Genomic DNA, 26,705 nt, shown 5'->3' on the forward strand with positions numbered 1-26,705 from the left:
TGCATCTGAAGAAGTGAGGTTCTTACCCACGAAAGCTTATGCTCCCAGTACTTCTGTTAGTCTCAAAGGTGCCACAGGACCCTCTGTTGCTTTTTACAGATTCAGACTAATCGGCTACCCCTCTGATCTTTAGTGTCTGTAAACCACTAGGCGGGCAAAGTGTTTTTGTCCTTTAACCCCTTTAAATGGCTATTACACAGCAGAGCATGTCACAGTGTATCTCACCCAGTACACAGGAGTGGGGCTTGGCACGTATAGGGAGATCATTGTGCGGCTACAAATCCCTCCACGGCTTACAAAATGCATTCCTCCCCCAGATTAGGCAACCCAGGCTGAAGTGTTTGGCAAGAGACTATCATGAAAATCTCACCGCCTCTAAGTAAGACAGGAAAAGGAGTCGCAGCAGAAGGAGAGGCATGAAAGTGACCCACGGGGACCAGTCAAAATTACGGTCACACAGACACCCTCCCTTTTGATCGGGAGACAATGCACCGGCTAAATGAGTGATCTGGGTCACTGAGAAATAGTACCTCACGTTTCCCTCAGCAAAAGGCATTGCAGGCCCAGCGTGGTCAGAGTAGAACCATAGGCCTGTCCCTGACCCCACCTCTGCCCCTAGCTCACGCTGGGACCTTGGGCGGACTGCACGTGGCTTCTCAGTGCCTCGGTTTCCTCATCGGGATACAGAGGACAATATCATCCACCTTGCAGGGGGCTTGGAGGTTTATTAACTGTTTAGTCCCTCATCCTTCAGTGATGCAGGCTCAGGACTGACTGTCTATTATTCATATCATTTGTTTATCCACAACTGTGTGACTTTCTGTTTGCTGTGACACCATGTCTTTGAGTGTGTGTCTGCACGAACCGTTAGTCCGCGGCTAGCTGGGGTGTGAATCTACCCTGCACTAGCCTGCCGTGGACTAACTGGTCCTGTGGCTCTTGCTGGTGCACATTAGCAGTTCATTAGCGTGCTCGGATTAGCCCCGTTTCCGAGAGGACAAGCTGAAAGTGCACTAACCACTCGCTGCAAACTACAGGTTTGTGCAGACAAGCCCTTCCTGGGGTCCCACGGCTGCCGCCTCTCCACCAGTCCAGATTAGATTTGATCAGTTTGCGTGCAAAAAGAAGGGTTTTTTTTCTGACTGCCATCTATGCAAATTACAACCGAGATCTGAAAGTCACGCTGAGTTCCTTGTGGTTCACACATCACCAGCACCAACAATAATTCTGGGATAGCGTCTCTCCCAGGCCCCGTGCACCTATATACCTCTCTGGCAGAGAAGAGGGGCCAGAACTGGGCCCAAAGGTTCAGAGGGGAATTTCCCCAGCACAGCTGCCATCAAAGGCCCTACCCCATGTCCCCTTCACACAGGGCCTATCGGGGTGGGAGGGGAAATGTCAGAGAAGCTCCTTGGCACATGCCCCTACAGAGATTCCGGGTTGCTCTTGACTACGGAGCAGCCTACAGGCAGCCCTATCTGAGCTGGCTATAAATGAGAGCACCGCTGGGCCTGCTCTAATTTATGCCAGGGACTGCACAGGCCCTCGGAGAAGCCCATAATCTTGAGTGCTCAAAGGTGGTTTACAGCCACTTTAGCCCTCCCCACTCTGCTGGAGGCACAGCACGGCTGCCGCCCTCAGTGACACCTGTGTAACCCCACTGCCCCAGCATTCACTCCCCTTAGCCCCGCAGAACCGAAAGAGCTTGTAGACAGCAGGCTGGAGTCCACCCTGCCCCGGCAGTTACACCAGGGAGTGGGGAATCGGGCCCTCTCTACGTTGGTGTAACATGCCCCTTAGCACAGTTTTCACCAGCTCACACTCCTCTTTGAATCTGGCCCGTGGATCCCAGTTCTGCTCCACCTCTATTAGGAGACCAGCGCTACTAAGCTACAATTGTTGCCAGACTCTGGAGAGGTTCCTGAAGCCAGGTTTCACCGCTGCTGCCACGTATTTTCCTGGGGGACTTTGAAGAGCGTAGGATTCAAGCTACGCTGCATGACAGATTGCAAGTGTCACCGCTTTTAATCCCACGCTCTGGGGCAAATTCAGAGGCAAGTTTCAGAAGCTGTAGCCTGAGTTCAAATTGGCTCAACAGACGCCTTTATCCAACCCCATCAACACAGGTGTGGCACCGGCTTAACCTCCTCTAGACTGAATGGGACCTACCTAGGACCGCAAAGGGTCCAGTTACACTGCAACTGGGAGCGAGCACATTAAAAGGAGCAGGGTAGGCCGGGATAGCACGGGTGGTGACTGGGGCTAGCCACCGGAATACATACCCAGAGGCTCCCGGCGGGTTTGCACTTGGGTGGCGAGCCTGAGCTGCCGGCCATGGCTACTTCCAGCTACACTGCTTTTTAGCATGCTAGCCCGCGCTGAGCTGCTGCCTGTCTGTCTACCCAAGGCGCTGCAGACAGGGGCGGCTCTATGTTTTTTGCCGCCCCAAACACGGCAGTCAGGCGGCCTTCGGCGGCACGCCTGCAGGCAGTCCACTGGTCACGCGGATTCAGCGGCGTTTCTGCGGGTGATCTGCCGGTCCCGCGCCTTTGGCGTACCCGCCGCCGAATTGCCACCAAAGCCGCGGGACCGGCGGACCTCCCGCAGGCATGCCGCCCTCACGGCGACTGGCACGTTGCCCCCCGCGGCTTGCCGCCCCAGGCACGCGTTTGCTGCGCTGGTGCCTGGAGCCGCCCCTGCCTGCAGCGTACAAGTACCCAAAGACTGATACTCATATACCACTGTGTAACTTACACAACCCTCCTGACACGGCACTACTGATTCAGGCCGGCGTCTGTAATTATTTAATCAACCAGCCCTCCACGGTAGGAAGGTGCCAGGAGCTGACAGCCGAATTCGAGGATACTGTGAGGAAGACACAGACACTTTAACCGTTCCTTTCGCCTCGCTGCATCTGATTACCACCCACATGGCCGAAGTTCGCTCATGCAAATCAGAGTGATATGGGAATTGCCAACAATGCAAAGGGTAGTTCTGCCCTGGAGTACAAGGCAGTGCATCAGGGGACTGGCACGTTACAATGACAAATAGCTGAATGCATGGTGATGGGAGAGGCCTTGAAGTCTTATTGTCAGGGGAACCAGCATGTGCACTGTGGGTAGAAGCAGGTTGAGACGCATCTGCAGAGCTACATACGGGGGAACTAGGACTAGGGCAGGGCAGGAGAGCAGTGCATTAGCAGAGGAGGACTGGAGTAGCAGGGGTATGGCAGGTCACAACTGAGGTGCATTTGCAGAGCTGGTTTGGTGTTCAGATGGCATTGCAAAGAAAGGGGACAGACAGACAGACATGGACGGAAGGTGGCTATGCAACCTGCCATAGAGATTTCAACTCTTGTGCCACTGATTTTACGGCCAGTCTAGCTCAAGTCACCGTGGGCCCCACAGAACCGCCTGGAATTATCCGGCCACAGATTAAATGGGGAGGAGCGTCCATTACATGCTAGCCTATGAGTCTGAGCCCAGGCCTGGCAGCCCGCATCAGGGAAGGGTATGAACCTGATCAAGCAATGCAGCAACTCCCCACCACAAACACGAGATAAAAGAAACAGGAACTGAAATGTGCTTTAAGACAGCTCCTGGATAAACCACCAAAATGAAAGGAGAACACAGCATGACAGCCCACTTGCAACTTCCAGCTTTGAATCGGGCAAAGAAAGGCCAAGCAGACAACAACCAGAGTCCCCTGAAACAGGGTTCATTCTGCTCAGCACATTCCATCCATAGATCTTAAAATGCTTTGTGATGGTGGGGGAGGGTCATGATCCCCACTCTTTAGCCTCACAGCACCCCTGTGGGGTCCACTAGCATTATCCCCATTGTACTGATGGGAAGACCGAGGCACGGGCAGGGGGGGAACTATTTCACCAAGATCACTCAGAAAGAGAACCTCGTTGTCCTGTCTTCCAACCCCACGCTCTAGCCACGTCCCCATGCGGCTTCCCTTTCCAGGAGTGTTCTCCGTCTCTCCATTGTGTATTGAATCCCACCCAGTAACAAACATTTCCTGCCCGCCTCATGATTCTTTACTTCTCTGCCCCTCTGCTGCTATTTCTCGCAGTGGCTGGATTAGCTGAATCTACAGGAAGCTATGGGATCAGTTGATAGAAAAGAGTCTAAGCGGCAAATAAAAGTGGTATCACCCATCCATGCATGCTGGTTTGTTAAGATTCCCTATCAAAGGACTGTCTTATCAAGTTTCCGTCTCACAAACAAGGCAGCAATCTTCACTCCAGCCCTTACACTCTGCCAGGCAATCAAGATGAAAAAACACATACTGCTCCGACACGCAATTCTTTCCCTTCTTCACCCCAACAGGCTTTTTATCCAAGCAAAAAAAACCCCACAAGTAAATAATCCAGTACCTTTTTTTTAGCTGTGATATCTGAATTCTGAAGCCCGGCGCTCCATTCCCCCTTCTCTGGCTTCCTCCACTGTCACAGTTAGCTACGGGTATTCTGCTTGCTGAGGGACTTCCTCAAATGCTGCTACAGCAACCGGGAACTTACCAGAAAAAAAAAAACACACACACACACATACACGACATTAACAGTTGTACTCTTATGAGAGTATGTTGCAATGACCTCCATTTAAATGCAGGCTGACTGCCGCCAGAGCCTTCAGTCATTAGTTTAAAATAATTAAGATGATCTTAAAGGAGGAGGAGGGAGGGAACCCGGCCACCTCCACAATCGCAGCCCCACGAGTGTGAGAACCCAGCGCAGAGAGCAGAGATCACAGCCACTCCCACACGCTACCTGGGGCACCTGGGCTAACAACCGGCCATGAAACATCACCCGGAGCACATACTGCTGTTGACACCCATAGCGGCACCCACAACCCCCTCCTGAGTCACACGGCTCATTCCTGCTCCACATGACCACAGAGGCAGTGACTCTGTCTGACCCGGGGACTCTCCTTCCTCTTTGGCCGTGATGGGTCTGTTTGTCATTTCTTCACAAACATGCTTCACGTCTTAACCAACCAACCAAAAAAGAATTGAGAGAAACTGAGACTAGTGTGTGTACATTTATAACAGGCGCCTTTGCGCGGGGCTGTTGGGCAGCCTAGAAAGGTCTACAATGCTGTATCACTGGACGTGTGTCTTTTTGCATACCCCTAACCAACATGGTAGGCCAACAAAGCTTTGTAATGTAGATCTGGTGCTGGTCCAGTATGTCGTCTGTGAACTTAGACACTTCAGAGAAAGGAATAAGAACCCGGCAATAGAAGGTTGGGATAATGTGTATCCCCAGTAGGTCTCACCTTAGTCTCTAATGGTTAGAGATTGGCTTAGATCCTGAAGCATGGAGGTTAGTAACCCTGCCAAAATATTTGGCTGTCATTAATTATGATAACAGTGGATATTCTTGATATAAAACTCTTAAATGTCCAACCCCTTTCTGAATCTCACTACATACTCAGACTCAGTGGCTTTCTGCAGCGGACACAGCTGTGTGAAAAGGCACTTCCTTTTGTAGTTGTCACCTTTTAGTGTCAGCGAGTGTGCCCTGGCTCTTAGCAGTGCTTCTGAATAGTGCTTGTAACTACTGGCTGGGGTGAGTCGTTTCCTCGGGATTTCTGGTGTCCTCCAAGGGGGAAATAATTCAAGAAACACCTTGGCCTTATTCTTGCAATGAACTTTAATTGCCACTCGCAAAAAGATTCAAAATTCTGCGTTACATTTGTGTTGGGATTGGAAACGGACATCAGCCGTTAGCTTTTTGCCCACACAATTATGCTTCTTTTAGAAACAAGCAAGATTTTACACACAGGCAGAGAACACTGGGTACATTACGGGACAGACAGAACATCTGTCTTGTCCGAGATTGGGACCGCCATGGCTTTAAAAACTAACAAAAGTTAGTACAAATATGTCTGATCACAGCGACAATGGAGAAATTCATTAGCAGTGCTCGGCGCTGTGGGCAGATCTCCGAGAACCAAGTGCAAACCAATTGATATTTAAATGCTGGTAATTTAAACTTGTAATAGAAGCTCCCTATGTCAGATCAAAGACGGCTGACTCCAAATTAATTCAATGAGGCACCACATATTAGTGAATGTGCGGTTAGGATATGATAAGTAATTTGTATCACAGCTCCAGATTTCCGGACCTTCAACCTGCACAGGTATGAGAACGCCGCCTCGTCAGAGCAAGAGACCCCATGTGGTGGGGGCAGCAGTATGGGGCCCTGCATCCAGACAGTAGAAGAGAGACAGCCTGAAAAGGAACTCAGGGACACAGAGGCAGCAGTCAGTCCTGTGCCTAGAGCACTTAAAGGGGCAGTCACCTGAACTCGTGTGTGGCAGCCAGAGACAGGGCATTAGCCGGGGGAAGAGGACAATGTTACCCGAGCTGGTGTTAGACTCAAAGGGAATCTCATCAGGGGCAGGTGTAAGGGCATCCATAACGGAACCTGCTACATAGGGAGGTAACAATGGCAAGGCTGCATTAGACCCACGGCCCAACTAGGCCAGTGTCCTCCACCAGGTACTCCACGGGAAGAGTTAAAAACCCCAGCGCAGCAGTTGTGGGATAATCTGCTCCCCCTCCGCACCCCATTATTAGAGATCAGAAGGACAACTAGTTAGAGACTGATTTAAACCCTGAAGCATAAGGTTCATCTCCCTGCCAACAGCTTTATTGTCACAAATTATGATAACCCTGGATATTCTTTATATCCATGTAAATGTCCCATTAGTCTTTGAACCTTGCTGAGTTCTCGACCTCAATGACCTCCAGTGGCAGTGAGTTCCACGGTCTGATTGTACATCTTGAGGGGAGGAAAGTATTTTGTTTGATCGGGTTTTGAATGTGCCACCTTTTAAAATGTCATTGAACGTCCCTGTCACAGGGTGGCTGGCCACCACTGCTGCCGGTCTGAGCCCACGCAGGGGCTGCCAGCCCCAGAGCCCAGCGAGGAAACCAAGAGCGATGGTGCCAGGCCGGGGGGGCAGCTCAGGGCAGTTGATGCTGCCAGAGAGGGAAGTTCAGGGATCAGAACAACCCGGTTCCCACCGAGCGCTAGTCCACGCTTCACCTTCTCGGGTTTTACTTCCATTTCCATAATGATGTTGTCCCATCAGCCCCGGAGCAAAGGGGATGCGGTTGTAGTGCAGAGGCCAGCAGAGAGCTTCTTGTAAACAAGTTCATGAACCTTCCCTTTCTGCCTGGGCCGCCCCCTGCGCAGATCGGCCGGCTCCTTTCTCTCTGCACACGGCTGAGCCCCTCTGTCTATCTGTGCACAGCATCCCGCCGGCAGTACGCTGAGCTGCCCTCCGTGACACCTGGCCTTTCCCTCCTTGTCATCTTCCAGCAGACCCCTGACTCCCCTCGCTCCGGGCAAGCTTCCTGGCTTCTCTCCGCTTCCCTTTCCCTGTTCATCCACAGTCCCCATTTCCTTTCTCTGCCCATCCATGGACTGACCCCATTCAATATATTGCCCGCCGCCCCGCACTGGCTGAGACCAGAATACAGCACCCGCCAAGGCGTCCATTGCTGCGATGGGCTCGCCAAGGAAAAGGCAGAGCCAAGGGAGGGGAAGAGCTGGCGGGAACCCTGTGGAGCGAGATCCCCGAAGTGGCCATTTCAAAGGTGGGAATCAGAGAAACAAGGTCGGTCCTTGACGGGCTCAGGCCAATCTGTGAAGCTCAACGCACGGTGACGGGACGGCGTCGATCTCATGCAAGAGTCCTGCAGAAGGGTGAAAACGCTCTGTTGACAGCAGCGAAACGAAGGCTGGAGACGCAACACTGCTCTCCATCTTCACTGGGTGGTTTGAAGGGGCCTGGCCCGGGGCCCAGTTCAGAGAGGAGAGTACTCCGGTCACATCTGTTACCATCAGACAAAAAGGCAGGAGACCAAACCTCAGAAGGAGACACTGAGCAGTGCCGTAGCCTGGCCTGCACCAGGGTTTCCCACATCCTGACATTGGGGCTCAGGGGTGGAGGCGCTGGGTAAGTTGCATCTCTGTGGAAGGCGGGGAGGAAATCTGGACTTCTGAGTGGTACTTTTGGCTTGATTGGAGAGAGTGGGCTATGCAAACGCTCTGTTCACCTTCCCCCCCGCCTCCCACCGAAGGAGCAAGTCTCAATTAGCACATTCTCCCTCCCTCTCCTGTTGATCACCCAGCCTGCCACAGGGGGGGAAAGCCCTCGCATGCAGCAGCTGGAGTTTTCAGACCAACTTCGATGGTTTTCTCTTGCTCTTTCCTGGAGGGGGAGGGGGTCGGAGGATGTTGCACAGGGCTGGGACTCAGAAGACCTGGGTTGAATTCCCAGCTCTGCCACTGACCAGACGTGTGACCCTGGGCAAGTTGTTGCCCTGCCTTGTGCCTCAGTTTCCCCATCTGTATAATTAGGGTAATAATCCTGACAACTCATTGGGTATTGAGAGCCTTTCATTAGTTCATGTCTGCAAAGTGCTTGGAGATGGAAGCGGTTCTAGAAGGGCAAAGTGATTTGTGTTTGTAGGATCTGCTGCCAGTCTGTTTCAACACATTCCCTCTCCTCCAAGCAGCAACTCTGGTGCCTGGCTTCCTCCCGCAGGGCCAGGACATGCCTGCTCTCGTCCAAATACTGGTCAAAGCGAGAGGGAGCGTGTGCCCCACCCCACTGGGGTGGCAGACCAGTGAGTCTGCCAAATCAGGCAGAGTGGAGGCTTGAACCTGGGTTTCCCACATTCCCAGTGAGGGCTATGAACTATTCTGGGCTGGGGATGGGGTCTCGCGCCCTCGCTCCAGAAGATTTTCAAGGGGCTTTAACATCAGAATGGAAACAAATGTCAAAACGCCAAATTTTTCATGAAACTCAGCTCTTGTTTTCAGGCCAGCCCTACTCCTCCTTGAAGAGCAGCTCCTCCCTACCCCGCAGCTCGAGGCCATAGACTCTCACTGGCAGAGCTTCCGGGCCTCCCACACCCAGCCCCCTAAATGTGGGAACCCAAAGGCTCAGCACATCAGCGAGTTCCTGTTAGGTCACCATATACTGCCCTCCTGATCCAGTCCTTCTGCAGGGCTCATGTCTTCTCCTTCCCTTACTCCTTACTGTATTTTTCACTCCATGCATCTAACGAAGTGAGTTTTAGCCCACGAAAGCTTATGCCCAAATACATTTCTCAATAAATCTCTAAGATGCCACAAGGACTCCTTGTTGTTTTTGCTGATACAGACTTATACGGCTGCCCCTCTGAAACCTTCCCTTTCTGTAACTCTGGTGTCTTCATCTCCCAAACTCCGCTTTCCTCTGGTGAGTTATCAGATGATAATTATTTGCTCCAACCTACATTGCCTGTCTGACCATTTCCTTCCTGTTATGCATCTTGGTTCTCCTTTCACCGACTCGATACTTCAAAACTTTGTTGACAGTTTCTCTCTTTCCCTTAGGTATTTATAAACACCTCGGTCAAGAAGGTAACTAGGGCACAAAGCATTTTATAAACTTAAGCTAAGGTGACCAGTATCATAGAAATCCCTATAAATTATATATATGAGAATCCTTTCCCCTCCCCCCCCCCCCCCCCCCCCCGCTGAAGTGCAGCCATCACTGGGGTGGAACTAGCACTTGTTTAACCACACACAGCTAACACACCCAACAGTTTAAGAGAGGAGGTGGAGAAAAATAAGGGGGAAATTTAAGGAGGCAGAAGGCAATTACCCAATTGGAATTGGACTCGATCATGGTCTATTCCATCTACTCAGGGGGACAACGGCTGATGCTAGGTGGCTCCTTTATCTAGCGTACAAAGGCGAAGCAAGACCCAACGGCTGGACACTGAAGTCAGCAAAAATTCAAACTAGAAATAAGACGGTTTTTTTAACAGCGAAGGCAATTAACTACTGGCCCAGCTTCCTAAAGGGCGTGGCGGATTCGCAATCCCTTGACATCTTAAAGTCCAGCTCAAGCTTAAAATCCGGCTCTTTCTAGAAGATATGGTCTAGTTCAACCACAAATTATTGGGCTTGACAAAGGATCGCTCAGTGAAATTCTCTACCCTTTGCCCTGCCGGAGGTCAGACGAGGTGATCATTACAGTCCATTCTGGCCTTAAAAATCTATCCCCCTACTGAACACTGCAGCTAAGACGTTTGCTCTTGTGAAAAATACAATACACTTATTAATGACCAGTCGTGGTCAAGGCCTCAGTTATATCCTTCCTTTAGAGTCTCTCTGAGGCTTGAAATAGCACCGCTCACGGTGGGATCTAAGCATCGCAAAGCACTCGCTAACAGCAACAAGTGTCCACACAACATGGAAACCCATCCAGGGACGTGAACAACATTGAAGGTGTTAGGAATACAGAAACGGGTTTTATATACCTACAAATGGGGACATAGATTCAAAATCCCTTCTCCTCCCCCACCCACCCCAACCTGCACACCCTGTTACATTAGCATGAAGGAGGCAAGTTAATCTTTCAGGGCAAACCATCCGGAACTCCTTCAAAGGCCTACCTCACGTCTTCAGTGACGCCCACAAGAAGGGAGTTGGATTGTAGTTTTGCACAGAAAGATGACTTCACCAAGTCATCCCCACCTCTGGTTTCCCCAGTCATCCTGTCTTCTACCATTGCTGTTGATGACCTTCCTCTCAAGAGCTGTCAATCCGACACCTTTCACTGGCACTTAAGAACAAAAGAACATAAGAACACCCACACTGGGTCTGACCAAAGGACCATCTAGCCCAGTATCCTGTCTTCCGACTGTGGCCAATACCAGGTGTCCCAGAGGGAATGAACAGAACAGGTAATCATCAATTGATCCATCCCCTGTCACCCATTCCCAGCTTCTGGCAAACAGAGGCTAGGGACACCATCCCTGCCCATCCTGGCTAATAGCCATTGATGGACCTATCCTCCATGAACTTATCTAGTTCTTTTTTGAACCCTGTTATAGGTTTGGTCTTCACAACATCCTCTGACAAGGAGTTCCACAGGTTGACTGTGCGTTGTGTGAAGAAATACTGCCTTTTGTTTGTTTTAAACCTGCTGCCTATTAATTTCATTTGGTGACCCCTAGTTCTTGTGTTATGAGGGGTAAACAACACTTCCTTATTTACTTTCTCCACATCAGTCATGATTTTATAGACCTCTATCATATCCCCGCTTAGTTGTCTCTTTTCCAAGCTGAAAAGTCCCAGTCTTATTAATCTCTCTTCATATGGAAGCTGTTCCATTATTTTTGTGCCCTTTTCTGAACCTTTTCCAATTCCAATATATCTTCTTTGAGATGGACCGACCACATCTGCACGCAGTATTCAAGGGGTAGGCGTACCATGGATTTATATAGAGGTAATATGATATTTTCTGTCTTATTATCTATCCCTTTCTTAATGATTCCCAACATTCTATTTGCGTTTTTGACTGCCGCTGCACATTGAGCGGATACACTTAATACACTAAAAAGAATGTTAAATCTTAAATAGAAATCATGGCCTTTTAATTTATTTTTAAATGAGTTGAAAATACAACATTTGAGGAGATCCCGTTTCAATTCCTGGCTCCCATGTGCTCTTGGGCAAGTCATGGAAATCTCTGTGCCTCAGTTTCCCCAGCTGAAAAATGGAGACACCTCCCTGCAGTCTTGCACAGATTCATTTTTTAACGTTTGTGAGGCTCTCGGACACTAGGACTCTGTGATTAGGTGGGCCAGAGAAGGACAAAGGCCGTTAGAAACATAGGGCAAGGTTTTAAAAAGAGTTGCATAAAGTCAGGCTCCTAAATCCACACCGAGCACTTAACAATGGCAACTCATCTCCTTTTCTTTGCTTATGCCACTCACTGGTTTGCTTTAAGCTAAAAAATGCATGTCCGTAAAAGAAAATCCTGAGAATTACAAAGGTTGCTAGTGTTTCTTTAGAAAATAGGACATTTCAAAGCCGCGTAGCGCTGAAGGCAGAGGGAGAACTTGTCCATGAGTTTAATGCACGGGCTGTCTTGTGAAAATAGGTTTTATTCATTACCTCCGTGAACACACAACTTACTAAGACTACACACACATCGGATGCCATCACGTAGCTGAGACATCGTCAGAACCGCTGGTGAGCGCACAAACAGAAAACACAGTTTTCTGTGTGTCCACAGGAGATGGAGAACGTATCAGACACACACAATCTGACCTTCAAAATCTCTTTCCAGTCTTCTTATCTCGTACTCAGAAATGTCCATCCCACCCGGGGGGTTTTGCAGGCCCCATAGCGCTTGACACACTTTCTACACTGGGCGTAAACCTTTATAAAATAGGTCAGGAAATTGTATTGCTGCTGTCTCTTGCCACCGTCTCACCACATCATGATCTGTCAGCACTTGGAGCACTGGCACTTTGGGGTGGTTTAAAGCACAGTGGCTGGATGTGGAAAGTATAGTGGGGAACACAGTGGGACGTGCTGAGATCACAGCAGGCGAAGGGACAGAGGACTGTCAAATCCAGTGAGTTATGGCAGGACTGGTCTTACCCAGGGAGAGCTAAGAACTGACACGCTAGAAGAAATAAAGCAATTAAATAGTTTTGATTATAGGAGTCTACTGAGCACAGCAGGGAGTAGGACGCGGAGTAGCACTAAAGAGACCAAAGTTCTCTGTTTATCTGCACAGCCAGCAGAGCTTGGTAGCAGCAATGCAATTATCATGATGATGATTTGTACTGCAGTAGCACCCAGAGGTGCCAACTGAACTAAGGACCCTAGTCTACGTACTATAGGTGCTTATCTGACCCCCACCTCCCCCATCACCCTAGCAGCTGAGCGCCTCACAGTCCAATGCATTTCCCTTCACACCACCGCTGGGAGGCAGGGCTGTTATCTCCATTGTACAGATGGGGAAACTGAGGCACAGAGCAACTAAGTGGGGGAGGGATAGCTCAGTGGTTTGAGCATCGGCCAGCTAAACCCAGGGTTGTGAGTTCAATCCTTGAGGGGGCCCTTTAGGGATCTGGGGCAAAAATCTGTCTGGGGATTGGTCCTGCTTTGAGCAGGGGGTTGGACTAGATGACCTCCTGAGGTCCCTTCCAATCCTGATATTCTATGATTCTATGAAGTGACTGGCCCAAGGCCACCCAGCAGGCCTGCGGCAGAGCCAGAAATAGAACCCAGCTCTCTGGGTCCAAGGGTAGGACCCGAACTGCTGGACAATCCTTCCCCTCTGGTTGTTGGGTGCTGCACAGACACAGAAAGAGACAGTCCCTGCTCCAAAAAAGTTCAATCTAAAATATAATAGAGGGGAAACTGAGGCACAGACAAGGAAAGTGACTTGCCCAAGGTCACCCAGCTGGCCAGTGGCAGAGCTGGGAATAGAACTGGTGTCCCAGTGGCCCACCCCCTATACCATGCTGCCTCTCTAGTGCCAGCTTCCCCTCCCAAACCTGCCTCGCCACTACAGGTTGCCATTCCCAGCTATTTCCTTTGTGGGGCATTAGCGAGAGATACTCAGGGCTGGAGCTGAATCCATGGGACACGGATCCAGTGAGCCAGTGATAACTCAGGGGTTACGATTCGAGCTGCAGGGTAGTGAGACTCTGGCATTTCCCCGTGCTCTGCAGAATCGCGTCCCTCCCTCGGTGGCGCCAGCTGCAACAGCCTGAAACCAGTTAGGACCGCGCAGCGTACAGAGTATTTCACTTTCCTCTCAGCAGGAACTGAAAGTGCTTTGGTAAATGGCTCGGCAGAGGGTGAGCTCTCACTGCAGCCTCGCGCAGGGCAGCTGCGTCCTCCGCAGATAGGCCGCCTGATACCATCGCCCAGGAACGCTCGGCCGTGATGGATGGCAGCAGATAGCAGCTAGAACAGCACACCGGGGGCGGGGAGGGGCTGCGTTCCTGGTGTCTCCAGCACTGGGCCACCCCCACTATTGCAATGTATTAGACTCCCGATCCCCACAGCCGCGTCCCGTTCAGCCCAGAGCAGGATCACGCCAACGGGCTCCAATAATCTTCCTCCTCCTTCTCCACGACCCATCATCTTCCACCAGGGAGAGCAACAAGCTGCCACACACACATCCCGGGCGAACATCAGCTTTGTGCGCGTACGCGTAGGCGCCGACTCTGTGGGTGCTGCGGGGCTGCAGCACCCACAGGGAAAAATTAGCGGGTGCTCTGCACCCACTGGCAGCCAAGCTCCCCCTGCCCCCACCCGCTCCTCGCCTCCTCCTCCCCTGAGCGTGCCTCATCCCCACTCCTCCCCCTCCCTCCCAGTGCTTCCCGCCAGCCGCCTAATAGCGGTTTGGCGCCTCGTAGGACTTTCCGGGAGGGAAGGAGGGAGAGGAGTGGGGACGCGGCGTGCTCGGGGGAGGAGGCGGTAAAGAGATGGTGAGGGGCGAGGGCTTGGGTGAAGGGGGTGGAATTGGGGCCCCGCGAGGGTGTTGCAGGGGCAGGGCCGGGGTGGGGGGGTCAAGCACCCCAGGACAGAGGTCCTATGCGCGTACATCATCCAACCATGAAGGCTAGGGATGGGTCTGAGCCACCATGGCCAGCTCCAAACTTTCCCAACGCTTAAAGGGCTGTTTAGATCCAAAACTAGTCACTTGGCCCACTGTAGATGAAGGGGCCAGCTGCCTGCTTGGATCTGGAGCTAAAGTGCGGGGACCCACAGACAAAACCCCCATTGATTACCATGGGGGCAGGCCATAGATCAGAATTAAGTGCATAGCACCCGGGCGCTCCCTCACCCCAGGTGCTTTGAACATGGCCGTGAGAGCTTCGGTCATGTGCCAACCTAGGATGTCTGCCCCCATCTGCTGAGGGGGACCCCATGGGAGCTGTCTACAGCTTTGAGAACCTGGGGCTCTACCAGGGAACACTCAGACTGCATCACACGGCCTGATCAGTTACACTCAGAACGAGCCAGGGGCCATCCCCGGCCCCAAAGGGGGATGTCTCCGCCGCAGACGCTGCCAAGGGTGGGGCAGGAGGAAGAAGGTGGGAGGAGAAAAGCTGTGATTAGAGGAACTAGGCGTTGCTGGGAGGAGGTGGCTGCACGGGGAGCCTTTCTCTTCCGTCCCATCTGAGCAGGAAGCCCCGGGTTATTTTTAGATAGTCTTTTGCCTTTCCTCAAGCATGACATTTACAAAGCGATGTGAAGATCCACCGAGTGCATGTGATGAACGCACACATGTCTAAGGCTCTGACGAAACGAGAACACGCGGCGCGCCTCCAGACCACCAAGGAAAGGTGCTTTATAAAAATGGACTTCGCAACTGGGAAACGCCTCCCACCCCAGCGCCCCCTGTAGACACAGTGTAATGCCTGGATAATTTAACTGTCTGCAAAAATCTCGAAATTTGCGACACTGAACTGGGGGGGAAAAGGACCTTTTTGTCATCTAGTCAGAGCCCTAGACGATCGGCCCTCTCAGGGTACGTCTACACAGCCCCCCGCTCTGAGCCCCGGGCGACAGAGTCAGGCTTATGGGGCTCACGCTACCATGCGAAAATTTGCTGTGTAGACGTGGCAGCTCGAGCTGTGAAGCCAAGCGAGAGGATGGGCTTCGGAGCCCGAGCTGCAACTTCAAAGCGCTGTCTACACAACTATTTTCAGCACGGCAGCATGAACCTCCCCCGCCCCCGGTCCCTCAACCCCAAGTCTGCCAACCTGGGCTGGGAGGCTCGCTGCAGGCTGCTGTGGGCTGTGAAGATCTGCCCCAAAGGGCAGTGCTGGACCAAGAAGTGACCGTGCACAGATGTCCCCTTCTTATTCCCCACACCGGATCCCTGGCAGCGAATGAGGGACAGCAGCTCTCAGGGCTTGGCTACACTTGCGAGTTAGAGCACATTAAAGCAGCCCCCGGTGCACTAGCTCACTCCCCGTCCACACTGGCAAGGCACATAGAGCGCTCTGACTCCGCGGCTACAGCGCTCCTGGTATTCCACCTCGGCGAGTGGCGCCAGTGTGGACGAGGTGTTGCATTACTGCACTCTGATCGGCCTCCAGAAACGTCCCATAATCCCCTTAAGTCAAGTGGCCACTCTTGTCATTGCTTTGAATCACTGTAGGAATGCGGATATGCCCTTTAAAAGCTCCGTTTCTGACAGCCAGGAATGCTGTGTGTGAGAGAGAGAGGCGGGAGGGAGGGGGAGGTCTGCTGCTGTCTGAGTTTACATGCTCTCAGCCCCACCCAAAACCCACTCTCTCTCCCTCCACATACACATAACACACTCCCCGTCACACTCCACCCCACCCCCACTTGAAAAGCACGTTGCAGTCACTTGCATGCTGGGATAGCTGCCCATAATGCACCGCTCCCAATGCCGCTGCAAGTGCCGCAAATGTGGCCACGCCAGTGCGCTGTCAGCTGTCAGTGTGGACAGACTGCAGCGCTTTCCCTACCGCGCTCTCCGAAGGCGGGTTTCACTCACACCGCTCTACAGCTGCAAATGTAGCCATGCCCTGACTCCCGTTACTGCTCTTAGGCCAGCAGATACAGGAGAGGGAGCCGGCATCTACCCCGGCTGCCACAGCACCAGAAAAACTAACTAATCCCCAGCTGCAGGGTCAGACTCATGCCTCACTTGTACCTGTGCTAACCCAGTTCGAAGACAACAGGACCACACAGGAGTCTCTGAGGGGGCAGATTTTAGCCCGGCGGAATCTCTATTGGGAGCGGGGGGAGGCGAGACAGGAAGACCCCAGCTTGACTCTCAGATCCCAGGGGGAGTTTGTGGGACTGGTATTTAAAATCACCCCCACAAACACTATTTTGTCCCTGAAGAGCTCTCTGCAGGGGTGAGTGCCTCCTTTGTTACTTGTCTGTCCAGTGGCCAGCACAACGGGAGCCCTGATCCTTATTCGGGGGCCCCAGGCTCTCCCATAATGCCACTAATAAAATCAAATAGCACCTTGCAAACACTACTTGTTACTACACATATTTCTAAAGAGCGCATCACCATAGGATCTGGATTTTCCACATCGACAAGAAATAAACCAGGCGTTCACAAATGAAACAAATAAGTCTTGCAACATCCCTGGGAGGTAAATCACTATTATCCCCATCTTACCGATGGAGAAACTGAGGCACGGAAAGATCAAGTGACTTGCCAAGTTCACCCAAAGTGTCCACAACAGAGCAGGGAATGCAGCCCAGGTTGACTGACTGCCAGTGCCATGTTCTAACCACTAGACCACGCTCCCTCCAGTCCTCCCGCTCTCTTCCTGCATGAAAATGCAGCTATTTTCCCCACTAGAAGCCTCCCTAGTATGAGGCTTTTGTACTTGGCTTCTTGTTTCCAAAGTTTGCAATGACCCCCTGGCCTTTCCTAACAGCTGCAGCAAGTGGAAGAGGAGGTAGCTTCAGGTGAGTGGAGTAATTCCCGTCATCTCCTGGCAAGGCCACTTAGCAGCTTACAGATTTCTCAAGCCTCCACTGCATACTTCAGGGAAGTGGGAGAGACGGGGCCTGGTTCCCTCGTCTGGCTCCAGTGCAGCCAACACCACAACTGACTGCAAACCTGCTTTATTCCCTCCAGAAGGGGAGACCTCAGCAGTGGGAGAAATTCATCAAACCATCCCCCAGCCTTCGGCAGCCTGGATCTTGCAGATTCAGTTCGTGCTGTTTGGCTCACAGCGAGGAGTCCGACTCCAACCCATTGAAATGAGTAATGGGGTCAGCAAACACAGCATTGCACAACACCGCTTAGCAATCAGGCAGCGGACTGGAGAACGCAACTTTGCACTAGAGACAAATACGAGCCACAGAGCGCAGATTCAGAGGGTGCAGGAACCCAGGGCTTAGGATCAACCTGTTGCAGAGATAATTTAGATATCACCAGGGTCAGCAGCTGTGCTCTGCTCCCTGCCTGCAGGAAGCGGAGGGGTTACATAGTCACTTTTCTGACCAAAGCCATATTTGAGGGGACTTGTCCGTAGTCACACAAGTCACTGGCAGGGATGTAGCAGCCACGCTCCTCGTCCCTTTCTCTAGCCCACGCTGACGCAACATTTCGTCTAATCCTGCATGTAGGCCTTGGTTCAGCAAAGTACTAGCACATTTTTAACTCCACCCCTGCACTTAACTACATGCTCCACTTCAGGCACACGCCTACGTGCTTTGCTGAATAGGAATAGACTGACTCAGGTCCTCAGCTAATTAATCGTGTGATCCTTGGAGGCTGTCAGAGAGCCACGAAGAAATCTGATTTGATTAACAGAGGCCGAATGATGCTGAAAGATGACTCGGATACGCTATGAACTCAGAGGGCACATTCGATATTGAAAAAAAATCTACTGGATTCAACAGCTCGGTACCAGGCACTGTTCCAAAGTAGCCCACTGGACTAAGAAGACCTCACCCAGAGAGACGTGCTCCCGGTATTCCTGTAGGGGGGATCCAGAAACAGACAGTTATTGGCCTGGAAAAGCTGCTGGGCTGGCCATCCTGTCGCCTTTTCGTGCTTAGGATGCTCTGTGCAGAAATCCAATGAACACTTGATCCATTCTGGATTAGGTGTGATTTCCTTCTCTCCTCTGCACAAAGCCTGGCGGAGACCGTACGAGCCACCTGCACGCTCTCCAGTTAAATCCCCCGGAGGGAGCTGTATCCCCACTGGGACCGAGGCCAACTAGAGAGTCACGTTCCAGCCTCTCTCTCATGCCCTATCGCAGGCTGTCGTTATCTTTCTGTTCCAGCCTCTCTCTCCTGCCCTATCGCAGGCTGTCGTTATCTTTCTGTTCCAGCCTCTCTCTCCTGCCCTATCGCAGGCTGTCGTTATCTTTCCATTTCATCCTTTGCTAACAATAAAAATCACTTGTTTCCACCCCGCGTCACAGAGCTCTGATCCCCCTGCCCGGAGCCTTAGAATGCAGGGCACAGCTGAGAAGCCAGACAGGTTTATTCACACGGCAAGTGTCCTGTTTAGCGGGATGGGCATCAGGCAGAGGTATGCTTTGAGTGACGACTTCCTCCTCCAGGGATGCCAGTCTCAACACCCTGTAGGTTCACTTCCCCCCCAAACCTCTCTACACTTTCTTCCACGCCATCCCATCGTTGGCACCCCCTTCCAACCTTCTCGTCACTCATCTCTCTCTTGCGACGCCTACTAGAAACAAAACAGCTGATTATGGCCCAGCTGTGCAGCATCTGCAGAGAGATATTTATAGGATGTTTTTTCAGGACATGGCCAATCACCGCTTTACTGTATGTTGGACCCCTTTTCCCTACTCTTCCTGCTTGCCCTGACAGAACCAGAGACCACCGAGCAAAAAGCATGAGCTGTCACAGCTGGAGCTGAGTCAAAGTGCTACAGTGGGGGGTTGTAACAACTCATGTGTCCTCTGTGGTTGGGGCCGTGTAACACACTCGCCAGTGGGTTGTCCTGCCACAGCGCCTTCCTTTACGGCGCACCAGTCAAGACTTTAATCAAAATTAAAGGCAGCAAAGAAGAGAAGAGATTATTTGCTGCCATGAGGACTAAAGGAAGAGAAGGACCCAATGTAGTAAAACACACCTCCCTTCGTTCATGACAGAGCAGAGACACCCAGCGTAGCAGTTGCTGAATTTCACACTCTCGCCCACATAACAGAGAAGCTGCAGTTTGCCAGAGGCTGTGAACAAATGGACACAGTTCGTTCATGGGGGAGAAACCCTTCCACGTGCCGCAACGTGGGGGAGATAAGAACCTCGTGGAGGCACAGAGAGAGGTGAGGGAGCAGACACAGAGAATAGGAAGAGAGTTCTGTCCATCACAGGTATCTGAAGAACACCAGACAATGGAGTATCTATATGCCAATATTTCAGGGGATCAAACCATTTATTCAGCAGAAGGAACTGTGATTAAAAAAAATAAACTTGAATATCTACATGCTAAGATTTCTAAGCTTCGGTAATAACAGTTACAAGAAGGACTTATTACTGACTAAGAAAACCTTATATTTATGTATGGATTAAAGGATCTTTTAAATTACCTAGAGGAATCACTCATCTGTCACTGAAATACAGCCACCTCTGGGCTGGGGTGGCACACAGCAATCCTATACAATGAGTTAGAATCACAGAATGTTAGGGTTGGAAGGGACCTCAGGAGGTCATCTAGTCTAACCCCCTGCCCAAAGCAGGACCAATCCCCAGACAGATTTTCACCCCAGATCCCTAAATGGCCCCCTCAGGGATTGAGCTCACAACCCTTGGTTTAGCAGGCCAATGCTCAAACCACTGAGCTATCCCGTTAGCACAGAAGGGAAGAAGAAGACCATATCCAACTGAAATTACAGGTGGGGAGATTGATTATCATTAGCTATTATTTGTATACCTCACTGAATACGGCACGTTATAGACATAAATATAAGACAATGTTGCAGCCCAGAGGTGCCGACAGTCTAGCATGGGGGTGGAAATCTAATTGCACAAGTTCAGCTATGACCAGGGCATCAGAGAAAATGCTTCCACTCTTTTAAAAAAAAAGGGGGGGGGGGGTGGACCATGTGATATTTTAACAGCGAGGGACGAGATCAGGGGCCCACCACCACACTCATTCTGCTACACTACTGACTCATAGGCTACAGCAACAGCCAGTGAGCCACCAGCACCACTTCCTGCAGCTTGTGGGTTCTCCTGGGAGGCCTCCTGCCCAAGCAAACGCTGACCCATCTTGGCTTGTGATACACGACCAGCCCACGGCTCCGCGGCCTGTGACCAGGAGACGCGGTACTGCAGATTTCAGCTAGTATAGTCATCCTAACGCAGGGTACAGTCTGTATGCCCCACTGCCCAACCCAGGGGAGGCAAAAACATCATCTTCTTCAGCCCTCAAGGTTGGCCGCGTTGCCATAATATGGGGATGCCACCATACGGAACAACCTGGGCCCTGCTCAGAACCAAACAAATTGGGTAAAGGTCTCCCTGCCTTTGTCATAGAGCAGTGCCCTGCACGGACAGAGCTGGAAGAGTGCAGCCGAATGGCCGGACAAGGCTTCCCAGCCAAGTCTCACACAGATGGGCCTGTCCCCACTGTCCTGATTGGAGATTTGGCCTGGATTCCTGTGGAAGGAGGATCAAGCCCAGACACACCCAGTGCATTTATTTTCTGTGGTGCGGTGGGTGCCAATAAGCCACCCGCTCAGATTCAAGCTATTGTTGAAAGTATAAGGTCTGGGGTACTTGAGTGACAACTCCCTTGATGTTCCTCCAAGATAACTGAGGTCAGCTAGATGGTCCTTGCTCTTTGTCCCTATCACAGGGTTCTCGACTGGGGCGCCTCCTTGTGGCGACGTCTGGGGAATAGCTCCACATGCTCTGACGCCCCCTTCTGTCTCTCGTTCGTGCTACGACCCCTCTTTTGACTCAGGTTGCTCCCTCTTCATGGCTTGGCCATCCGGCCAGGTCACAAAAGTTTTCCCCTCCCAGGATATCAAAGTCACTGGACTGGCTGACCAGGCATCGTTCCCGGCAGTCCTCCAATTCCAGCCTATGCCACTTTGTCAGTGGCTCGTAGGGGAAGTCGGGCCCACCCTCTACTCTGCCTTTCAGCCCAAGGCTTCTATAGCCAGCAGACGAGTTCAGCTCCAGCCCAAACCTTGCCACTATTTCCCTGAACTGCTTTGTACTCCATCTAGGGTGCCCCCAGATTGGCCGGGAGTCTACCGGAATCGGCATCGATCTCTCGGTGGCTACCGAAACCAATGTGGGAGATTTTAATAGGCTGCTAAAAGTCTGGACGGGGCTAAGGCAGGCTCCCTACCTGCCCTGGCTCCGCGTGGCTCCTGGAAGCGGCCAGCATGTCCGGCTCCTAGGCGCAGGGGCAGCCAGGGGATCTCTGTGCGCTGTTCCCATCCCAAGCACTGACTCCACAGCTCCCATTGGCTGGGAACCGTGGCTAATGGGAGCTGCGGGGGCAGTGCCTGCTGGCAGGCACAGCACACAGAGCCTCCTGGTCACCCCTGAGCCTAGGAGCCGGACATGCCGGCTGCTTCTGGAAGCTGCCCAATGTAAGTGCCGCCCGACTGGAACCGCAGACCTCACCCCCTCCCGCAACTCAACCCCGTGCCCCAGCCCTGAGCCCCCTCCTGCACCCAAACTTCCTCCCAGAGCCCGCACCCCAAACTCCCTCCCACACCTCCACCCCCTGCTCCAACCTTGAGCCCCCTCCTGCACTCCAAATCCCTCATCCTCGGCCCTACCCCATAGCCCGCACCCCCAGACGGAGACCTCACCCCCTCCCACACCCCAGCCCTACCCAGAGCCCCCTCCCACACCCTGAGCCCCTCATTTCTGGGCCTCCCCCAGAGCCCTCACCCCCAGCTGGAGCCCTCACTGCCTCCCACCCTCCAACCCCCTGCCCCAGCCCGGTGAAAGTGAAGGTGGGGGAGAGCGAGCGATGGAGGGAGGGGGATTGCGTGAGCGGGGGAAAGGGCCTCAGAGAAGGGGTGGGGCAGGGGAGGGGCTGCAGGAAAGGGGGCAGGGCAAGGGTGTTTGGGTTCGTGCAATTAGAAAATTGGCAACTCTAACGCCATCATTATCAGGCTTCCTTATCCACCACCCTTCTGGGTCCGTCCTTCCCTCAGGGCCAGGATCCCAGGGCTTTTGCTCTCCCCGGGTCTCCTCCTTTCCCTCACTAGGCCCAGAGAGCGACTCCAGGCCTCTACCCTGCAGCTCTTTTCTGCTGCAGGCTTCCTGGCTTTCTACCAGCCCCGCCTGCTCCTGCTCAGCTGGGCTCCATCCTCAATAGAGATCGCTTGTCAAGCCTAATTCACCCTCAGGTGCGGCCTGTCAGGTTAACTGGCCCCTTCGAAGCCTCATGAACCCTTTCCAGGCCAGAGTGGGGTGAACACCTCAGCACAGTCCCAAAATCAGGGCGAGCTCAGGCCCGTGTTAGTTCAGGTACCCCATGTATGTAACTCCCGCCCTGAAACTGGCCACGTTAGTCCATCTATGGCCGTCGCTAGGGCTCGGCCTCCGTGCGTTATTCTTTGTTGGCCCCATTTGTATTTGGCAAAGAGTCGACCTAGTTCTCCCAGGGCCTCTGCACCCAGCTGTAGATTTCCAGTGTGGTTTGATCTCAGGACCATAGGAACTGCCTCTGCGGCCCATCTGGCCCAGTATCCCGGTCAGTGCCAGATATGTTAGAAGAAGGTGTCAGAACCTCGCAATAACAGGTGGGCGATTATCTGCCCCACACACACACGTACACACACACACACACACACACACACACACACACACACACACGGTCTCCTACTGAACTCTAAGAGTTAGAGATGGTCTTAAACCCTGAAGCTTGAGGTTTAATATCCGATTTCTTCAGTAACATACCCAGCTGTTTTTGATGGGAAACGCCAGAAACACAACAGCAAATCCCCAGTCTGTCTCCGCAGATCCTAGAGAGACAAGGTGCGGGAGGGAGGGAAGACCTTTCTGTCCTGAACAAGAGCTTGGTGTAAGCTCAAAAGCTTCTCTCCTTCACCAACAGAAGTTGGCCCAATAAAAGATTTTAAATTTTTATTCAAGTTAATGTTTGAAATCAAATTTACCCTCTTACCTCCCCCACCTTGTCTCTCTAATATCCTGGGACCGACACAGCGACAACACTACTGGCTACCACCTGTAGATCCTGTAAGATTGAGAGGCTCAGCAAATAAGCTAAGGAACTTTCCGGCTGCAAACACCGCACAGGAAGGAACCTAACCCCCCCAAAGGGCAGAAAGCCCTGCCAAGAAAAGCAAGGCTAAGAGAAGGCACACACCACGAGAGCGGCCTCTTCTGCATATGCAGGGAAAGCATAGTTATTAACCCACAGCGCAGAGGAAATGAACAGGAGCACCTCACGTAGAGGTGCAAATTGACCTCTGAGCTCCTTTCTGGTGCTACTTCTGCATAACACAGTAGCACCTAGAGGTCCCAACCAAGATCAAGAACCCCCCGTGCTAGGCTCTGTACGGACACAGGCACTGCAGCAAAAAGGTTACAGTTTAAACAGACAAAACAGGGTGGGGGGGGGAAAGAATTTGGGAAAAAAGCTACCAGAATGATTCCAGGCGTGGAAAACCTGCCCTACAATGAAAGTCTCGAGAAGCTCCATCTATTTAGCTTCCCCACGAGAAGTTAAGAGGTGACTTGATCACAGTCCAAACTGAGAAGATTCCAGGGGTTCCAGCATCTGCAGTCCAGGGCAGCCAGCCAGGCTGACTGCCTAGGAGTTGCCGACCCCAGGAATTCCCTCTCCCCGAGAATTTCAAAATTTGGGGGTTTCATTCCAAGTCGGAACAAACCCAAATTCCAAACTATCCAAATCCTCCACAAAACAGAGTATCTTTTCTCTGCACAGCTCCAGCTCTCGAAGCGAACAGAAAAAAGGGACAACAAGGTCCAGTGACTGGTCGCTGAAGCTAGTTACATTCTGGCTAGAATAAGGCGCACATTTGTAACAGGATCTAATCCTTGGAACAATGTGGGATGGGGTGGATTCTTCATGGCTTGACGCTTTTAAAATCCAGGCTGGATGTCTTTCTAAACACGCTCTCGCTAAAGGGCAAGAAGCAATGGGCTTTGTGTGCAGCAAAGAGACGTTTTGGTTAGATATTAGAAAAACTTTCTAACTCTAAAGGCAATTCTAAAGGTCTGCAATAGGCTTCCAAGGGAGGTTGTAGAATCCCCGTCATTGGAGGTCTGGAAGAACAGGTTGTACAAACCCCTGTCAGGGTGGGTCTAGGTTCACTTGGTCCTGCTTCAGCATGGGAACATGGACTACATGACCTCTCGAGGTCCCTTCCAGCCCCACATTTCTATGATTCTGTGATTCAAGACATGGGCTATTACTTGGACAAATTCTACGGCCTGTGTTTGAGCAGGCAGTCCGGCTGGATAATCCCAGTAGTCCTCACCGGCTTTACAACCTATCAATTATTATACCCATTGTACAGATGGGGAACTGAGGCACAGAGAGGCTAAATGACTGGCCTATGGGCTCAGCAGAGTCTGTAGTAGAGCCAGGAGCTGAGTTCCAGTCCAGTGCCTTAATCCAAAGACTATCCTTCCTCTCTAGTGTTATGGGAGCCCATCACTGAACACAGCTGATAAGCCTTGGACCAGATTTCAGCCTGCACCTAGCACAGAGACTCAGCTGGCATGGAGGGGCAACAGGGCAATTCTGATTCCATCCCTTTATCCCTAGAATACAAGGCAAGGAATGGCCACTGTCAGGGTCCCCCCACCACTCTGAACTCTGGGGTACAGATGTGGGGACCCACATGAAGGACCCCGTAAACTTATAGTCTACCAGCTTAGGTTAAAAACTTCCCCAAGGCACAAATTCCTTTCCTTGACCTTGGATGGTATTGCTGCCACCATCAAGTGATTTACACAAAAATTCAGGGGAGGGTCACTTGGAATCCCTATGCCCCCGAAATATGCCCCCAAGCCTCTTCACCCCCTTTCCTGGGGAGGCTTGAGAATAATATACCAACTAATTGCCTTAGCAATGTGAGTACAGACCAGATCCTTTGTCTTTAGGACACTAAAATCAATCAGGTTCTTAAAAGAAGAACTTTATTATAAAGAAAAAAGTAAAAGAATCAGACCTGCAAAATCAGGATGGAAGGTAACTTTACAGGGTAATAAAGAGATTTAAAACAGAGGACTCCCCTCTGGATTCAGCTTCACAATTACAAAAACAGGAATAAAACTACCTTTGTAGCATAGGAAAATTCACAAGCCAAAAAAAAAGATAACTGAAGGCATTTCCTTGCCTTACTTACAATTTCAGTAATTTTAGATGGATCATTACAGGTATGTTTTCAGGAGATGTTGTACCTGCCTGGTCTCTCTCTCTGTCCGGAGAGGGAACAAACCAAGAGAACCACAAACAAATTCTCCGCCCCCAGACTTGAAAGTATCTTCTTTCCTCATTGGTCCTTCTGGTCAGGTGCTAACTAGGTGATTTGAGCTACTTAATCCCTTACAGGTAAAGCGATTCAGTACAGCGGCCAAGGAGGGATTTTATGCTACCCTTCTCTTTATATTTATGACAGCCACTATTCACTTTCAGGAAGTTTTAAATAGAGAGAAAGTGTGAAAACTCCATCCTGTGTTTGTTTCCTCTGCAAAATCTTTTCATCTAGTCCAGTTTTCGGCCAATGCATGTGTCACGGTTCAGGGCAACTGCACCTGTGTTCCCATGCTGTGGTCCACCAAGGACACCCACTCGTAGGCTTCTGGCTCCCAGCCATTCCCTCTCTTGGGCAGAGACTTGAATCTCTCTCCCTCTTAACTGGCTTTTTTCCAAGTTGCACAGTTCCCTGCTTATGTTGTGAAAGCCCCAGTAAGCCAGATTGCCGGCATCTGCACTTCGCTTTCTCTCCAGAGGCTAGGAACTGTGCAATTGCCAGCAGCAAACACAAGTTCCCATGCAGCTCCTTCTAAGCAAGCAGGGCTGGCTTTAGGCCGATTCAGCCGATTCGGCTGAATTGGGCCCCGCGCCAAGAGGGCCCCGCGCTAGAGCTGTTCACCCCGCCCACTTCCCCCTCCTCCCCTGCCCTGCACGCCCCGCCCCCTCCCCTGCTTCCCGCGAATCAGAGATTCACGGGAAGTCTGAGACTAAGCAGCAGGGGCGGGCCGGCCGGCAGCATGAGGTAAGCTGGGGTGGGGGTGGGGGCGGGAGAAGGGCTCCGGGGAGGCGCGGCCCGTTCCCGCAGGCCCCAGCACGGCCCCCGTGGCCCGGCTCCGGCCCGGTCCCCGCGGCTCGGGCCCCCCCATCCCATCAGCAACCACTTGA

The 26,705-nt window shown here is 51.9% G+C and overlaps 1 protein-coding gene across 2 annotated transcripts in view; it reads right to left on the reverse strand.

Moving 5' to 3' along the window:
* The window catches only part of LOC117871337 (arf-GAP with Rho-GAP domain, ANK repeat and PH domain-containing protein 1-like), an 84,756-nt gene that overhangs the window by 43,324 nt on the left and 14,727 nt on the right, over window positions 1-26,705 (reverse strand). Inside the window, exon 2 of one of the 2 annotated variants that reach the window (XM_034759217.1) lies at window positions 4,385-4,523. The exons of the other annotated variant lie outside the window; for it this stretch is intronic. The gene's annotated coding sequence lies outside the window, so the exon portion shown is untranslated. The remainder of the gene's footprint in view (window positions 1-4,384; window positions 4,524-26,705) is intronic. 2 annotated transcript variants of the gene reach the window in all.

This window comes from Trachemys scripta, chromosome 1 (assembly GCF_013100865.1).
Source record: "Trachemys scripta elegans isolate TJP31775 chromosome 1, CAS_Tse_1.0, whole genome shotgun sequence".
NCBI classification, from domain to species: domain Eukaryota; kingdom Metazoa; phylum Chordata; order Testudines; family Emydidae; genus Trachemys; species Trachemys scripta.